Consider the following 18,363-nt stretch of genomic DNA (forward strand, 5'->3'; position numbering starts at 1 on the left):
AAATAATACTTCAACTAAGTATACGAGCATAGATAATAACAATACACCTAACTAATAGATGACTAACAATCGATAAATAAGTAGTCAACATAACAAGTAAGTAGTAGCCAACATAATAGTACTTCAACTAAATATATAACCATAGATAATAACAACACACCTAGCTAATATATAACTAATAATCAATACGTATGTAGTCAACATAACAAATAAGTAGTAGCCAAAATAATACTTCAACTACATATATGACCATAGATAATAACAATACACCTATCTAATAGATAGCAAATAAGTAGTGGCCAACATAATACTGCAATAACATATACCTAAACATCTAACTAATAGATGACGACTTTAATGAAAGATTTCAACGATAGCCAATGAAGTAGCGGGACGGTTCGAATAATTCTGTATTGGACGTCGACGTTTGTCAATGATAGCCAATGCCATAACATGGATGAAATAACGCGGCAAAACGTAACAATAACGCTTAGCTTTAAAAACTAAAAGATGGAGCATTCCAAAAGCGAAAATATCGAAGTTGAATTGCCCTTTAGGAGGCGATTGCGGCGCCCCACTTTGGAGAAGGAGCGCCTCTGCCGCCGCTACGTTGGAGCGCCACGTTAGAGTGTCAGACTCCAGGCGTCGGAGAGTGACTCATGACTCACCGCCGCCGCACTCAGCTGCTGATTGCCGTTTCGATTTCACAACTCTGCGTCCAAGTGACGGGGCGCCAAAGACACGGTGGCGCACGCAAAGCCTCTTGGCATTTCAACACATTTTAAGACGGCGGCGCTAAGACCGCTTGGGACGCAACGTGCTAAGTGGAATCAAACGTGAAAATATATTTGTTTAATGAAATATATCACATATTATTATTTTTTATAAAGATATATACATTTTTTTGGGATAAACTTCGATTATTAAGTCAAAGAAATTGAAGATCGAGTGTTGTCGGTTAGCGTTTGGGGGTGTAATACACACTCCAGTACAGTAGGTGGCAGTAATCATTTTTCCAATTTGCTCTATACTTGAAAAAACTTAATTATGGCATCATATAGTTGAACAAAACTTGTTTATAGTGCTTTAGTTGCAATGTAAAAAAGTTTTACATTTTTAAAAATATTATTAGTCAGACATTATTGATTTAAAGAAACATTTTTATTTAAAGAATAATATAACAATTTAATCAACAGGGCAGCACTTTTAAAAATTGGAATTAACGTGATTTTAACGGAGATTTTTCTGTTTTTTTTCTAATCGTGCTAATGACTCATCGGCTTTCTAACGATGTCACACTTTAAGCTCCTCCCACTGCAGTCGTGTTTAGACAACAGGGAGCAATTGAAGGAGGCGTTGTCATAAAAGCTGAGGGAATCATTAAATACACCTTCTTCACCCCCATAAAACTAATCACTTTCTTAAGTAGATATAATAGTGTGAGTGATGTGGGAAATTGTAATTAGCTTTCAGCCCTCTCGAGGCGCCGTCGAAGGTCGCTTGTCAACAAGTGTCGGCGTTTTATAACTCAAAATTCATTGGCCTTCGGCTATTGTTGGTTTTTCCGAGAAAAAACGGTTTCTGTTTCTGATGGCGAGGTAACGAAGATTTGTATATTAAATGAGATTAAAACGTCTTCACAAAGTATACAAATAACAACAAATAAAACAATAAAAAATGAATAAATGCTGACACGGTAAAGACTACAAATGTATCAAGACTAAGTAAGTTTTATCACGTTTTATGCAAGATATGTTTTTCTTAAATTTCATAAATGTTATTTAGCATTTAATCTGTTTATCGCTTCTTAAAATAAAACAAAAAAACCCATTGTTTATTTTTTTATATAAATATATACATTTATTTTCGATAAATGTCGATTATTAAGCTAACAAAACTGAAGATCGAGTGTTGTCGGCTAGTTTTTCGGGTGTAGTACACCCTCCAGTACAGTAGGTGGCAGTAATCATTTTTCCAATCGGCTCTATACTTGAAAAAAATTATTTTGGCATCATATAATTGTTAAAAAGTTATTTCTAGTGCATTAGTTGTAATATAAAACATTTTTCCTATCTCAATAAAATACATCAAGGACAAATACTGTATTTACTCGCATATAAGCCGCCTCCACATATAAGCCATAAATTTAAAACAGTTATTTTTTCTCTATTTTTCTCCATTTTGAAATAAATGACCACATTGTCTTCATTTATGCGCATATAAGCCATACCCTGGAAAATACATTTTAATTGCCCCGCCCCCCAACAACCCCCAAAGCCCCTCCCCCATCTGAACAGTGGACAGCTGCATTACAAAGCCCAAATCAATACCACCGCATAAAATTGAATATGATAGCATCACTTATAAAGCATTGCCCCTCCCCCTTTTTTTGTTATCTTCCAGTTGGGTCCGTATCTCTAATCTCTCTAATCCGTTTTTTTTTTTTTTTTTAGGTGACGCTATCGCTAGCAAAAGCAACATAATAGCATTAGATATCAGTCCCTCAAAACAAGTCGATTCGATTACATTTTGCATTGACGCGTTTCGTCACACACGTTAGAAAAAGGGGGCGGAGTCAGGACATTTTAACATGTCTCCATTTTGTTCGGACGGGTTAACGGTAACGTAAGACTCCCTCCGAGTCGGCAACGGGAGGGAAGGGACATGATGGAGGACATGCTGACTAATAGCTATTGTGTCATCGTATTGTAACTCTTTTGTTGGGAATCGAACGTTTTTTCAAGACGCTAGGGATGGCCGATTGATTGGGTGATCAAATTCATTGAAGGTTATTTTTGGTAGCAAAATGTTTCTCTGAAAATTGTAGTTATTTTGTGTCCTGGATAAAAGGTTATGTTAAGATAGACAATATGTTTTGGTGTTATTGGCATTATAGTTGAGTTTAATACAAAAATTGAGTCGTTTTTTGAAGAGTTTGTTCAAAATTTATTGCTCAGTGCGCATTTAAATGAGCAAATAGTCGACTAAGTATGATTGAAAATTGATTATTTTTCTTCGTGATTTAAAAAAAAGCTTTAAATTATAGTTTATACATTTTTTGGTTTGAATACATCCTATTAAAAACAATAACAAATCAATATTTGTGAAGATAGACCAAAATAATGACTACTAATCCTGTCAATTATTGGTTATAGGTAATAAAACCCGACTATAGATGTTAAAGTGACCCCCTGGTGGCCAAAATGTATACATTGGAAGGAGCAGCACAACACCAATTGAATTGTAGCATTTAGATAGACCAAAAAACATGTTTTTCAGCATGTAACTTATTTTTCTCATTACTGTACATACTCCTAAAGTACAATATCACCGATTTCTATTAAAATTTCTGAAAAAAACGAACCTTCAGCTCATTTTATCGCTTTTATTCAATTTTTTTAAGCAAATCCATCTACTCAAAATGCACTACAAGTACCAAAACATTTCAACTTTCATTTTTTTTCTATCCTACCAAGCCAAGAGGGAATATAAGAAGAAGACGAGTCGGCTATTCAGCAGCAGTGTGAAGACAGAGAATGGGTAAAAAAAAAACTAAAAAAAAAAACGCTGAGACTTTAATGGACGTGTGCTTTAAGGGAATGTCAATGAGACTGGGGGGAGGGGGCGTGGCTAGCTGTGCGGGGAAATCAAACGCGACTGGTAAGCTTGTCAAAGAAGTAAACGCAAAAAAAATAAAAGCCCTTTCTTCCTTCAAAAAACAGACAGTAGCGCTTTTATACAAACATATCCACATATGCCGATTAGTCGCTTTGACATAAGAGCCAACCAATAGTGGATGACATAATCCCCCAAAATGCACTAAGAAAAATGTCCACATGGTGAAAGACAAGGTTGCTAATAAATGTCACGGTTGGCAAATTTTATTGAGGTTCACGCTCCAATTCTGAGCCAATTGAGATGTTTTCAATAAAAAAAAAAATGATAAAAAAAATTGAAAAGGGTCCAAACGAGCTATCCTGATGCATGAAGGGAAGATTCGGTGGCGCTAAAACCTTAGGGGATACTTTGCGGAATTAGTTTGGACTTCACTGAGCCAAAACCTGGCGTCTTTCTGTAAAAAAATGAAAAAATAAACCCCCCCAAAAAATACGGTTCAGAGGGAATCCTCTTTTTGGGGACTTATTTTCTTAACTGACCCACTTTCAATTTCGCACTCCGATAAAAATGAGGCTGTTTTGAATGGAGTTATGAGTCCTATGCGTGATGTCATTGGTTTCAACTATGCAGAAGCAAACCATTATTTTTGAATGGATTATTTCAATAATTGTGGGTTTAAAAGTCAAAAAAGTCCACAATTGCCTTAAATATACATTAGAAAATGCACTTAACTAGTTTAACTATTGATAACATTAAGCTAACGTTAATAAATGGATGCTAACAGGCAATAAATATTATTAGTCGTATATTATTATATGTATATGATAATACAAATATTATTATAAAAACATTTCTCTCAATTTATCCCTATAGTATGACTAGTGTTATTATTTATGCCCAAAAAAATTCAAAAATAATGTTAAAATATACATAATACTTTTAAAATAATACAAAATTACTGTAAAAAAGATCTTATACGCACATAGTATTTCTCCTAAACATTTTTTTAAAGAAATGGAGAGCTCTGGTTGACATTGAAATAATGAGGAAAAAAACAAGTTTTAAGGTCATTTACTTGAATGCTATTTGACAAAAAAGAGCCAATCGGAAGCCGGCATTACCCCAACTCGGGGTCAAATCAGACTTTGCCGTCAATGTCGTCAACTCGGCGAATCAATAGCGGCGAAAACATGAATAATTCACTCCGACCGTGAGGGGTAAACAACCAAGTGAGTGATAAGGTACAAAACGCAGCCAAAGCGCTATTATGCTAATCTGAGGAAATTGAAGCCCCCTCTCCGCCCGGCGACAAATTTGTTGCGATCCAACGCCATGTTACGTCCCAACCCCCGCCCAAGGGCAAAAGCAAAAAGGCTGAGAGGTATTGTTTTTGATGAATTGGGTTGATTTTATGTGGGCTGGACCATTTTGGATATAAAATTTAGATTTTAATTTTTATAAATGGATTAAAAGAACTGGATTAAAAGACCTGAATATTCCGGTTTTATACTTCTAAAACATAGTTATTTTAGTTTTTTTTTAAATGTATTTTTTAGATTTTACAAAATTATTTTTGAACTAAAAATATTTAGATTTTTTTTGTAAATGGAATAAAAAAACTGGATTAAAAGCCCTGAATATATATTTTTTTATAGATCTAAAACATTTTTGATAGATTTTTAGATTTAAAAAAAAATATTTTTGAACTAAAAATATTTTGATTTTTTTTTTTATAAATGGATTAAAAGAACTGGATTAAAAGCCCTGAATATTCAGTTTTTATAGATCTAAAACATTGTTTTATATGCTCTTATTTGAAATTATTTTTGAACAGAAAAACAGAAAAAAATGATTAAAAAATGACAATTCTTGATTTAAAAGAGGGAAAATCAGGAAATATAATATACATCTATACTCTTCATTTTAATTTGATGCTAAAACAGAAAGTCAGCACTTTCCCGGTCCACATAAAATGATGTAGCGGGCCAGATTTGGCCCCCGGGCCGCCACTTTGACACACACAAAATCAAACGGCCGCTTTTGATCTTTGTTATTCGCTCTGCATCAGAAGTGAAGATAGAAATTGAGGTCCTTTTTTTTGACTAAATGGATAATTTCTACAGCCCGCCGCCCCCCCTCTGGGCCTCTTTGCAAATGGTAGAATCCTGTTCAACTAATTTTATTCATGAAGCAAAAATGTAGTCATACGTAGAACTGGTAATGTATTCGGTCTTGCGGGGTTGATATTGTTAATGAAAATGAACAAAATACCGCCAACTAGAATTGAAGTGAGAAAAAAAGCACGTTTACTGAAGTAAATACATATTTTAATTAAAAAGAAAACCAAGAACTAACTGGAACGTTATTCTGTGTTAACAAATGAAAATGTATTGAAGACGATAATACTTTTTTGTTTAACTTGCGACTAATAAATGCAAACAAATACACTCTAAAACTAATTGAATTATAGAAAAAACTATATAAAGTAAGTCAAACTAAACTTTGCATGAAAAAAATACCCAAACTATTATCAAAAAGACACCAAAAGGAATACCACACAATTTCTTAATGCTAACGTTAGCATTTAGCCTGCTTTCTAACACAGCTGTATAAGTAACATACTAAAAATAATAAATAAATCATAAACTAAGGCCTTATTGTAGTATGGAATTAGTCATAAAATGCATTTTTTGTAGGTAAATTCAGAATAAAGTCAATAAAATCAAAGATCCTACTACAATCAGAATACATTATTGTTAGCATTGTTAGCATGGTTAGCATGAAAATTAAATTGAATGCATTTTTTGTACGTAAATTCAGAATAAAGTCAATAAAATCAAAGATCCTACTACTATCAGAATACATTATTGTTAGCATTGATAGCATTGTTAGCATTGTTAGCATAAAAAATAAATTGAATGCATTTTTGCCATTTTGAAAATCAGTTTTTCTTGAAATTTAATTTAAAAAAATATAAATATATATATTTATTTATTAAAAACTGATAGCCTCACATTAAAATACATCTAAAAAACGTTAAAACTCAGACAAAAAAGTGATTAAACAAAACATATCCCTAATTGCGGAGTCGCCGTTGGGAAGGGCTCGTAAAACCCAACATTGGCGAGATGGCGACCGTATATGCACGCGGAGGGGGGGGGGGGGGGGGGGCTCACGGGGGTGCCACATGTGATGTTGACCCACTTTAGATGTGTGGTACAATGTGGAGCACGGATCCAGAACGCTAAAGAAGAGCCGGTGACATTTCAAAAATGGGCTCGGGCTTTCTTTTCATCCCTTTCAATCGACGGCGTACAATGGAAGCCGGCGTCCATCATATTTTTCAGTGGTTTTTTTACCTCCGTTATTCACTGTGAAGGGCGGAGCTTGTTCGCTAATACGAGAAGAGTATATAGTACTTTTTGTTGGCAAGTGATGGTGCGTTATACTATTTTGAGGACATTTGTGTGCCTCATTTTGGGAATATTTTGAGCAAAATATCATTGATAATTTGCATTGGAAAGTCAGGGTGGAGGCGGGGCCAATAGAGCCAAGAAAGGTATCAAAATGTCAAACAAAATTAGAATTAAACTCATTTTTGAATGTGTCTGCATTTAAATTGCTTTAAACTTGTTTATGTTATGTTACAAGCGCGTTGCCATGCAAAAAAGTCCCCTCAAATCTGTCTAATTTTAATACTATTAAACCCATTTTAGTACCGTATTTTCACGACTATAAGGCGCACTTAAAAGTCTTAAATTTCCTCCAAAATAGACGGTGCGTCTTATAATCCAGTGCGCCTTATATATGGAAAAAATGTCATTCATTGAGGCTGTGCCTTATAATGCGGTGCGCCATATAGTCGTGAAAATACGGTATGTGAAAATTGGGGGTGATGGAGTCAAAGCACAAAGTCCAAGTCCATTTTGGCACTTGCGAAACAAAAGAAGCGAAAATTAAAGTGACACGCCGTTGTGATGCATCCAAGTGGATGTTGTTGACCCCAATCTGCCCGCCAAGGTTATCCGGCTTGGGACGGACGGACGGACGGACGAAGCGAGTGGTCGCCGTCACGTCCTGACGCAGCATGCCCGACCGGCTGCCGCGTCCTAATTTCCAACAGGCCAACGTCGCTACGTCGTGTATTTTGCCCTGAGAGACGCCAAGGTGCCATGACAGTGGCCTACTTATGGCGGTGTGGGGGGGTGTGGGGGGTATGGGGGGGGGGGGGGGTCTTTTGGAGCAGGTACTAGCCCACTAGCATTCGTGGTTGGATGCAGAATAACTAATTAAACATCTGCTAAGGTTAGGAGAGTTGAAATATGCCAAAATGTACTGGCATGTGAATTTTTACTGTGCATTATCTGGACTATAAGTCGCACATTTTTCATGGTTTGGGTGGGTTTGCTTGTTATAGCTAATTTTATTTTTAACTGTGACCGCTAATAGCTCAATATATTGTGTTTTTAGGGGGTTCTCTGTAAAGTTATTCATAAAAAAACTGAATATGTGGCATTAATAGCCTATTATAACTGTTGTTCTTTATTTTATAATTACTTTACCGTTTAATGTTAAATCTTGATATCTGATTAATTAAAAATGTTTTAAAATGTTTTTGGCCTGTGCCACATGTACTCCATTGCGAAATATAGTCCAACAAAAGCATATATCTAGAATAAAGTACACATTTACAGTATATAAACTGCTTCTCAGTCTCTTATACAGCAACACAAAAGCTAAGCTATCATAAATGCTAATATAAATAATGATAACATTATGAATGAGCTACAAAATCAGGTAGAACACCCCCCACATCCCCCAAGTCTCACTGACGCTTAGGTGAGAGCCATATGAGCCCATCAAAAGAGCCACATTTGGCTCCTGAGCCATTTGAGCCAATCAAAAGAGCCACATATGGCTTCCGAGCCATAGGTTCCCTACCCTTGCCCAACAAAGTGCGTTTTCCCAGTAAAAACATGAATAAGTAATACAAAAATATAAAAAGTAAACTGATTACTACTACCATACAAAAAAACTATTGATTATTTGTCTATACACTTCATAGTGAAGCTTTAAATATCATTATATCAACAATAAAGGCAATCAAATCAATTCAACTCATTACATTACCCAGAATTCAATGCGGCTCATCATCAAGAATCCTAATTTCAATCTTTTCGTCTTCTTTTCTGACATCCGTGTATTTTTTTAGTATTTTTTTCTTCCTCAGGCAAGATTGATGAAAACGATAAACCGACAAAAACCTCAAATGAGTTCCGCGGCGTACGCCAATCCCCCCTAAGAGCACGCTTGAATAATTCAGGTGCGTCCTCGCCGTCAAAATTCCTCTTACGAGAGAGCGTACCTCGGCGGGGGCGACGTAAAAAAATAAAAAATAAAAAAAACGTGGGACGTCACAAATTTCCAATGCAAATTTCGAATGGCGACACCCGCTTATGAAGCGAAACACCCTTTAAAAAGACAAGCAAACACATGCAAATGAGCTGATTAGCCCAATATGCAAATGGAATTATTATTCAAAGACACCATTAATATGTTAATTGACGCGGCGCCGATTTATTATATATATAATATATTAAGTGCGTAATAATCCGAACCAGTGGATCCAAGATGAAAAGATAAAGACGGCAATTAGATGCTATTAGGCGGGATTAATTCGGGTTGCCATTGAAGTGTCGAGTAGTAAAAAAAATGGAAAAATGACATGATGGGTAGATTCGGGGAAAAAAATAGAGGATTTGGTGGTGTTTTCTATTGATCGCTAACAATTAGCGACATGGCGTTCTATTAGATTTACATGGGAGAGAAACCGTAGCCTTGCTCACGTGGCTAACCTGGAAAGTAGCCTGAGGGTGGAAAAAAGATAAGAAGTAGGAAGATGGCATTTTTGGCGGAGTCTTCCCAAGCAAGACCGTCTCTATTGAACGCCATGAAGTTTCATTATGGTGGCGTGACGCCGTCACGGCGCGGCGTTCCGCAGAAATGACGGCGGGTTTCAATTGGCGCGGTATTATAGTTGGAGCAGATGTTCCAGGGGGGCTTTGGACATTTTTTTTTGTCTTGGATGTTCAATTGTGTTACGGATGATTAGTTTGAACCAAAAACGGGAATTCTGGAGCCTTTTCACAATGTCAAATTATGAACTACAACATTAGAAATTTGATTTTTTTTTTTACTGGATCAATATTAAACTTGAATGACGATAGGAGGAAGGCTTCTGGAATCCCTCGATTATTTGTGTCTTCATTTATCCCAAATGTTCCTCGGATTTTATTTATCATTTTTTCTGCTTTTATTTGTCATTTTTTTCTGCTTTTATTTATGAATTTTTTTCCTGCTTTTATTTTTTTCTTCTTTTATTATTATTATTTTTTGCTTTTATTTATTATTCTGCTTTTATTTATTATTATTTATTTCTGCTTTTATTTATTATTATTTATTTCTGCTTTTATTTATTATTATTTAATTCTGCTTTTATTTATTATTATTATTTTTCTGCTTTTATTTATTATTATTTTTCTGCTTTTATTTATTATTATTATTCTACTTTTATTTATTATAATTATTATTATGCTTTTATCTATTATTATAATTTTTCTAGTTCATAAAAATGTGAAATTCAATGAATTACTGTATTCCACTCCACAAACTCCTAACTTAACATGGAATTGAAAGATATTTCTTTGATAAATGGAGGGCTCTGGAGCACCCCCAAATAAATTGCACCCTGGCTGGTCTCCTGCATTGCCCATAGTAAAAACTGTCCCTATTCTAGGCCAATTTTGCCATCCAACAGTGAATAAACAAGACTATACTTTGACATTTCCCCCCTTCAATGGCTGTAAAAAAGAAGATTGAGTACTATATCTCACAGGTGATAATCAAGCCATCCCAATTCATTGACAAAGACTATAAGAATAAATGAACTGGTTTGTGGTTTGAAGTGGGAAACGATGGCGGCTGCCCAGGTTGCCAGGTTGGACGACGCGCTCTAACCGCCGTGACTGACAGCTCGGTTAATTCCGACGTGATGAATATTGCAAGACTGCGGAGTGCGCCTGGCTAATGTAAAACACTCTGAGGGTGCGCTTCAGTCCCGAGTGGCTCGGGGATGTGTACTACTATACATACGCACACCAGCTATTGGCGGAGAGCGCTGCCAACTTTTGCGTGGCGTTTGGCTAACGGTGGCCATCGGAAATTGCGATTTTGCGCTTGTTCGTTTGTGCGAATGTTTAGCATTTTGTTATCGTTGTCCTTAAGATTTTGTCACATTGAATTGGGAGTATTGAATTAAATTGAATGTCTTTATAGTCATCATCCAAGTACTATGTGTTTAAAAACCACCATAAAGACGGATTTTGTCACAAAATGGGCTCTGAATTGGAAGTATTGAATTAAATTGAATGCCTTTACAGTCATCATCCAAGTACAATGCGTTTAAAAAAAACAATAAAGTGTATACACAAATAAGAAGTCATAAAAATGAAGACAGTTAAAAACATAGTTAGCATTATGAGCTAGCTATGGTGTTTTAGCGCAAAATAAAAAAAATCTGTGCTAAAACAGAAGAAAAAAATCCAGCGGGGGTGCTGGAGCTTATCCCAGAATTGTGGTTCGAACCCTAGATCTCAGTGATGCGAGTCGAAAATAAAAACCACTACTCCACCGTGCCATTCGGAAAAAACATGGTGGTAGCAAAATATGACAAGATAGGGAAAAACATTTGATGTGTCAAAAACAACAACTTACACTTTAGCCTAATTTGAGTATTCAGAACCCACCAGGGTTCGAACCCTAGATCTCAGTGATGCGAGCCGACAATAAAAACCACTACTCACCGTGCCGTTCGGAAAAAACATGGTGGTAGCAAAATATGACAAGATAGGGAAAAACATTTGATGGACGCGTCGTCCATCAGGAAAAGCAAAATGTGACAAGGGAGCAAAAGCTGACAAAACACCGGCTGACACGGAGAAAGAAGTGGCGGAGGGGGGCGTCGGCAACTGTCACTGGCTCCGCCTCCCCCCTCCATCCCTACGAGATGAGCAGAGGGGAAAGAGGACAGGCTTGGCAAGTGAGACTTTTTCACTTGAAGGTTGACCTTAAAAAGCTTCACCGCGCCAGATAGCGCCGTAACGCTCCTCCTCGTGAATATTTCATCACGCCTTCAGCGATTCGTACGATACGGCGGATCGGACGCGGCGGCGAGGGGGTTGGCCCGGGCCTAAACGCTATTGGTGGGTATGGTTGGCGTGGTTGGGATGTGGGGCAGAGTGGCTCCGTCCGGATTGCACCAGGATGTGGATTGTTTGGATTGTGATTACTAAAAGCATTTAAATCCAGCCCCCGTTTCCCTCTGGCGCTTATCTGATCAGCACGGCGAGCCAGCGACCCCCCCGGCGGCGGCGGCGGCGGCGGGATTTAATATCAAACCCCGGACATAAGCCGTGTTCAATAGGCATGAAGCGCAAACATTAGCATCGGCACGCGACCCGGCTCTTGTATGCACGCCAGTCAATGACCAGGGGATGATTTTTTTTTTTGTTTGTCAATTGATTAAAATTGCATTTTTTATTAGGTTCGATTGTGTTGGGGAATTGGGGTCGGGTGGCGATATTTTTTACAGCGTGGTGTAAAAAAATATGGTGTTTTTGAAAATTTCTTAAAGTATAAGTAAGTGGTTAGCATGTCGGCCTCGCAGCTCTGGGGTTCTGGGTTCAAAATCCACTTGTGGGGAAATTGCATGTTCTCCCGGGATGTGTGGGTTTTTTCCGGGTACTCCAGTTTCCTCCCACATTCCAAAAAACTATATATATAAAATTATAAACTGATTGGACACTCTAAATTACCCCTAGATATAAAAAAATGGTTGTTTGTCTCTTTGTGTCCTGTGATTGGCTGGCCACCAATTCAGGGTGTCCCCCCAAGTCAGCTGGGATAGGCTCCAGCACCCCCCCGTGACCCTAGTGAGGATGAAGTGGTTCAGAAAAGGACAGCAAACAAAGAAATCTGGAGTTAAACTTAAGAACTTTAAAAAAAATACTTGTACATTCACAGCACGGTGGTTAAGTGGTTGGCAAGTCCGCCTCGCAGTTCTGAGATCGAGGGCTCGATTCCCAGTGGGTTCTGACTGGACACTGTAAATAGTTTTTTTGTATAATTGGACATTTTTTGACATTTTCAGGAGTGTAATCTGGTTTTATAGTTTTTTAAAGAGCTACAAAGTAAGAAAACAGGCCAGATGTACAAGGATATTGCCAAAAAAAAACACATTTTAAACAATATATTTCAATTTCCACCAATAAAAACAAACTTGACAAACCAAAAGTCCATCAACAGCCAAAAAAACCAACATACCTCAACTCAACACATCATAATCCAACTTTACCATTTTTATATCATCTACCTCATGACATTTCTCATAAAAAATGTCCTCCAACAACCCAAGATCAAACTACACAAAAAAAAACTACCTCTTTTCCCTTCTCCATCTAAAATCGAAAAAAAACGGAAAGTCAAAGGACATCCTTTTTTGATAATGAAGTTGACCCTTTTAATAATAAAAAAAAATAAGGTCGCAAAGACAAAAAAATACAAAGCTAAGGACATCCAGTAGCTACCCTGCGGCGTTCTACGTCATAGAACAGGAGGGGGACACACATACACACAAAAATACACAAAAATACACACATATACACACATACACACTCTTCACACTACAAAAAATAACTACATTTAAAAAAAAAACGGAAAAGACAACCCACCCACAGAGAGAGAAAACCCCAGCATGGAGATTTCCGAGGTGTTAGCTCGCGTGTGATTGGCTGTGTGCAAATAGGCGTGTACCTCCCACCAGGTGTTTCCTCCAAACTGTAAGATAATTACAACTCTTCACACTCAGCAGAGATTGGTCGCCGATAAGTATTGTGTTTTTTAGCTATAGCAGTTTTCATTATAACATACACACACACACACACCCACATCATTATAACTCTAACATTATGACAATAGCATTAAAAAAATGGAATATTTTTATCCACAGCTTTAGGGGGGATGAAACCGTACGATATATTTGGTGAAATATGCCCCAATGTGTGCAAAAAAGTATCGGATGGCATCCATTTTGGCTCAAAAGATACCTTAAAAATATGTTTCGCTATTTTCGGGCAAGTCTATAACCTGGATTGAATGCCAATTGATCACAAGGTCGATAAAAGTACATTTTGAGTACGGCGGAAAACAGTCAGGGGGGCTTTTGAAGTTCTGCTCCGACACCCCCGATGTGGCCGGATTTCATAATTGTGCAACGTGCGAGTGTGATATATCATCGGAAAGATTAAAATGTAGTTTTTGGGAGGAAAATAAGGACGTTTTTGAATTCTGTGAGGTTTGGAAAATATCTTTAGTTTTGGATATGAATACTGCTATAAAAATATAGTTCAATTTTGCTATAGAAGATTTGCACAAGTAAAATATGTCGGTTTTTAGAGGTAAATAAGGACGTTTTTGAAAATATCTTTAGTTTTGGATATGCATTCTCATAAAAATATAGTTAAATTTTACTATAGAAAATGTACGCAAATGAACTGGATTAAATCAAATTAAACCTAGATTAGGATTATAATTTCATAGTCATGAGGGCTAAGGGACCGTCAATAAATTTTAATAAATTTCCACAATGTTTTTTTTTGTTGAATAGTCGATTCCTGTTGATTTTGCGGCATTTTTTGGGCTATTTTCTGTTCTTATCATGTCATTTTGGGGGGATTTAGAGGATTCGTTTGTCAAATTATATAATAATAATAATCCGAGTTCCCTCGTTAGCCCCGCCCACTCCAAAAAGTCTGTCGGATGGCATCCATTTTGGCTCAAAAGTGCCGTTTTGGAGCATTTCCGAGGCTTGTACTTAAACAAACGCCTACTAAGGAATTTTCCCAAATGAGGCCTGATTTGAAGGAGGAGGAATGGAGTAGACAGATGGGCTACGCTAAATTGCTACGCTAAATTGCACGCTTTCTTTCCGGCGCCAAAGCTTGGTGATCATTTTGGGGGCGCATTCATCGCAACTAGCGCTTTTAATCAACATCGTTTATAGACCAGATGACTTTTTTCTTCTTAAAACTACATCAGGAAGAGAAGTTTTACATAAAGTTGAGGGGAACTTGTGTGGATAGGAATTGGTAAACAAAATTTGCGATGCTAGTCAAAACAGTAATTGACATTTAGCGGATTTGGCGGAGTATGAGTTGCACTTTTTTGCATAGTTTGATGAGTTTGGAACGAATACTTTGAATAATATTTCAACTGATGTTTTTTTACTCTTTCTGACCATCTGTTATTATTATTTTAGGCTTTAATTATTAAATCAACTGTTATATTAATATGTTTATACTCAATTTTACTATTGTACCTTGAAAATATGTTTGGAATTCGCATGGCCTTCCCAAAAATGCGACTTATACTCCAGTATGACATTTATACGTTTTTTTTTTCAATCTCTCTAACCACCAAAAATCTGTAATATATATTTTTTGGGCTCTAGTTATAAAATCAAAATGTTATGTCAACAAATTTAAACTAAATTAAATTTATGTACCTTGAAAATATGTTAAGCATTCTGATCCAGTAAAAAAATGTCTTAAAACTTATACACCAGTGCAACATTTATACGTTTTTTTAATCTTTCTGACCACCAACAATCTATAAAAATATTTTTGGGCTTTAGTTATAAAATCAAAATGTTATGTTGACAAATTTAAACTAAATTTTACTATTATACCTTAAAAATATGTTTCGCTTAGCTTCTGATCCAGTAGAAAAATGTCAAAAATGCGACTTATACTCCAGTGAGACATATTTTTTCCCGTTTTGGTTGTTTATTAACTTTTCTGGTATGACTCCTTCGTAAAAATGACTATGGCTAATCGGAAAGAAGCGTTCCCGGTCTTTTATATTTCTTTCCGATTGATTCTAAAGCGCTCGTTTTCGAAGATTATTGCCCTTTAAAAAAGGAAAGCGCCCTTGTTTAACTTGGCTTAAACGACTCTTGCTTCTTTGCTCGACGGGCCGGGCCCCGTTTCAACATTTCTCAGTACCGTCCTGGGAGACATAAAGCCAATGAGAAAGCAAGGGCAAGGGGGGAGGGAGGGAGACAGGCCCGGGGAGGGGAGGCGAGGGGGTGACGGAGGCAAGAGAGTGAGAACCAGCTCACGTTACTGCTACTTGCTAGCTTGCTAGCTTTGGGCTGTCAGTAGAAGGGATGTCCCGATGACATATATTTTTGCATGCCAGTTCCCTAAATTTGTGGCTCCGCCCAGTTGGAATAAAATACCTAAAAATGACGTTCTTGTGAATAAACTTTAAAAGCTACAAATGTATCGGAAATTATCAAAGATTTTTTTAACAATTTAAAGAATGTATGCTAGCTATCGAGGCTACATAAATAGCTACAAATGTATTGGAAATTATTAAAGGTTTTTTTTTACCAACGTAAAGAATTTCTGTTAGCTATCGAGGCTAACGGAAGAGCTACCAATGTATCGGACATTATTAAAGTTTTTTTTTTCCCCAATTTAAAGAATGTATGCTAGCTAAATAAATACCTGCAAATGTATCGGAAATTATTAAACTTTTTTTTTTTAACCAACCTAAAGTATTTCTGTTAGCTATCGCGGCTAAATAAATAGCTACAAATATATCGGAAATTATTAAAGTTTTTTTTTACCAACCTAAAGAATTTCTGTTAGCTATCGAGGCTAACTGAATAGCTACAAATCTATCGGAAATTATTAAAGATGTTTTATTCCCATATTTGAAAAAAATATGCTAGCTATCGTGGCTAAATAAATAGCTACAAATGTATCGGAAATTATTAAAGATTTTTTTCCCAATTTAAAGAATGCCTGCTAGCTATCGACGATACTACAAATAGCTAAAAATGTATTTTTGGATTCACCAGACTCTTATCTACGATTTTAGATGGTTACAAACTGCTGTCCCGATCAATAGTGCCAGTTATTGATCACAGATGATCAACGTCTCCCCCCCCGTCCGTTTCATCATGGCAACAAATGGCGATATCGAGCCCTGAGCTGGCCGTGATCATTCGCCAATACGGCGTGCAAAGGGCATTGACGGAATGATAGATATAGATATGATTACATTTCTATTCCTTTTCTATAGCGCTTGACCTCATTAGGATGAGCCGCAGGCAATTGAGGCCGACGGGGGAAGTCTATAACCTGGATTGAATGCCAATTCATCACAAGGTCGATAAAAGTACGTTTAGAGTACGGAGGAAAACAGTCAGGGGGGCTTTTGAAGTTCTGTTCCGACACCCCCGATGTGGTCGGATTTTATAATTGTGCAACGGGCAAGTGTGATATATCATCGGAAAGATTAAAATTTAGTTTTTTGGAGGAAAATAAGGACGTTTTTGAATTATGTGAGCCCTTGAAAATATCTTTAGTTTTGAATTAAAGTTTAATTAGTTTTGAAGTAAAATATGTCTTAGTTATAGAAAATAGCAAATTCAGCGAACTGGATAAAATCAAATTATACCTAGATTAGGGTTATAATTTCATAGTATGAGGGCTAAGGGACCGTCAATAAATTTTAATAAATTTCAACAATGTTTTTTTTTGTTCAATAGTCGATTCTTGTTGATTTTGTGGTATTTTTGGGCTACTTTCTGTTCTTATTGTGTCATTTTGGGGGATTTGGAGGACTCGTTTGTCAAATCATGACCAAATTTAATAATCCAAGTCCTTTCATTAGCCCCGCCCACTCCAAAATGGATTGTCTGCCTAGCGACGTCCATGACAACCGGCGAGTGAACCCATTGGGCCAAAAACAAATGAAATTAAACCAAATTTCTATGAATGTATAACATCCCTACTCTAGTGCCATGCGAAAAAATACATTATTAATAATTCATAATCTTTTCAACAAACCCGAATGGTGAATAGTTCAATTGCATTTCGTGGCTTTATTACGGGTAGGCGGGTCACTTTCTTTGACAGCGATTGTGCTTTTAATAAATATTTAATAGCTATGATCGCACTTTCAATTAATTCTTCCAAAGTGGGCGGAGCTTGCTTTGAAATATAACGAAATCCCGCGGGATTGTGTGTAAAATGACGACGTAAAGTCAAACCGAGGACGTCGATTGAGATGTGAGGCGAGAAGATGAGAAGGCGCGAGAAGGCGGTATCACAGTAGGGGGGCATGATGGGAAAAAAAGACAAAAAGGGGGAGGAGGAAAATGGCTGGAGAAACGTGGAGAAAATTGCCGTGCTGGGAAAGCTCCAAGTCATAACAAAACGGCCATTGATCCATTTTTATGACGCTTTTCCTCATTAGAGCAAGCTGCAATGTTTTGATTGGTCATGGAAACTTGCACTTGCCTTGCTATATTTTTTTTGTTACCAACAGCGACTTGCGACAGTAGAATTTTCGGGTTGGAAAGAAAAGATGGCGGTGGCTATCGTTTGTTTTACAGTGATTCCTCTACTTACAAAGTGGGTAGCATTAATTATACAGGCGTTCCTCTACTTACAAAGTGGGTAGCATTCATTGTAAAGTAGTGCCTCTACTTACGAAACACGTAACATTCATTGGTGACTCTACTTACAAAGTGGGTAGCATTAATTATAGAGTAGTTCCTCTACTTACAAATTGGATAAGATTCCTTGTACAATGTGGCCTCTACTTACAAAGTGG

The 18,363-nt window shown here is 36.8% G+C and overlaps 1 protein-coding gene across 3 annotated transcripts in view; it reads right to left on the reverse strand.

Annotated features, from left to right (window-relative positions):
* The window catches only part of LOC144208342 (adhesion G protein-coupled receptor L1-like), a 102,322-nt gene that overhangs the window by 63,612 nt on the left and 20,347 nt on the right, over window positions 1-18,363 (reverse strand). The window lies entirely within an intron of this gene.

This window comes from Stigmatopora nigra, chromosome 15 (assembly GCF_051989575.1).
Source record: "Stigmatopora nigra isolate UIUO_SnigA chromosome 15, RoL_Snig_1.1, whole genome shotgun sequence".
Classification (NCBI taxonomy): Eukaryota; Metazoa; Chordata; class Actinopteri; order Syngnathiformes; family Syngnathidae; genus Stigmatopora; species Stigmatopora nigra.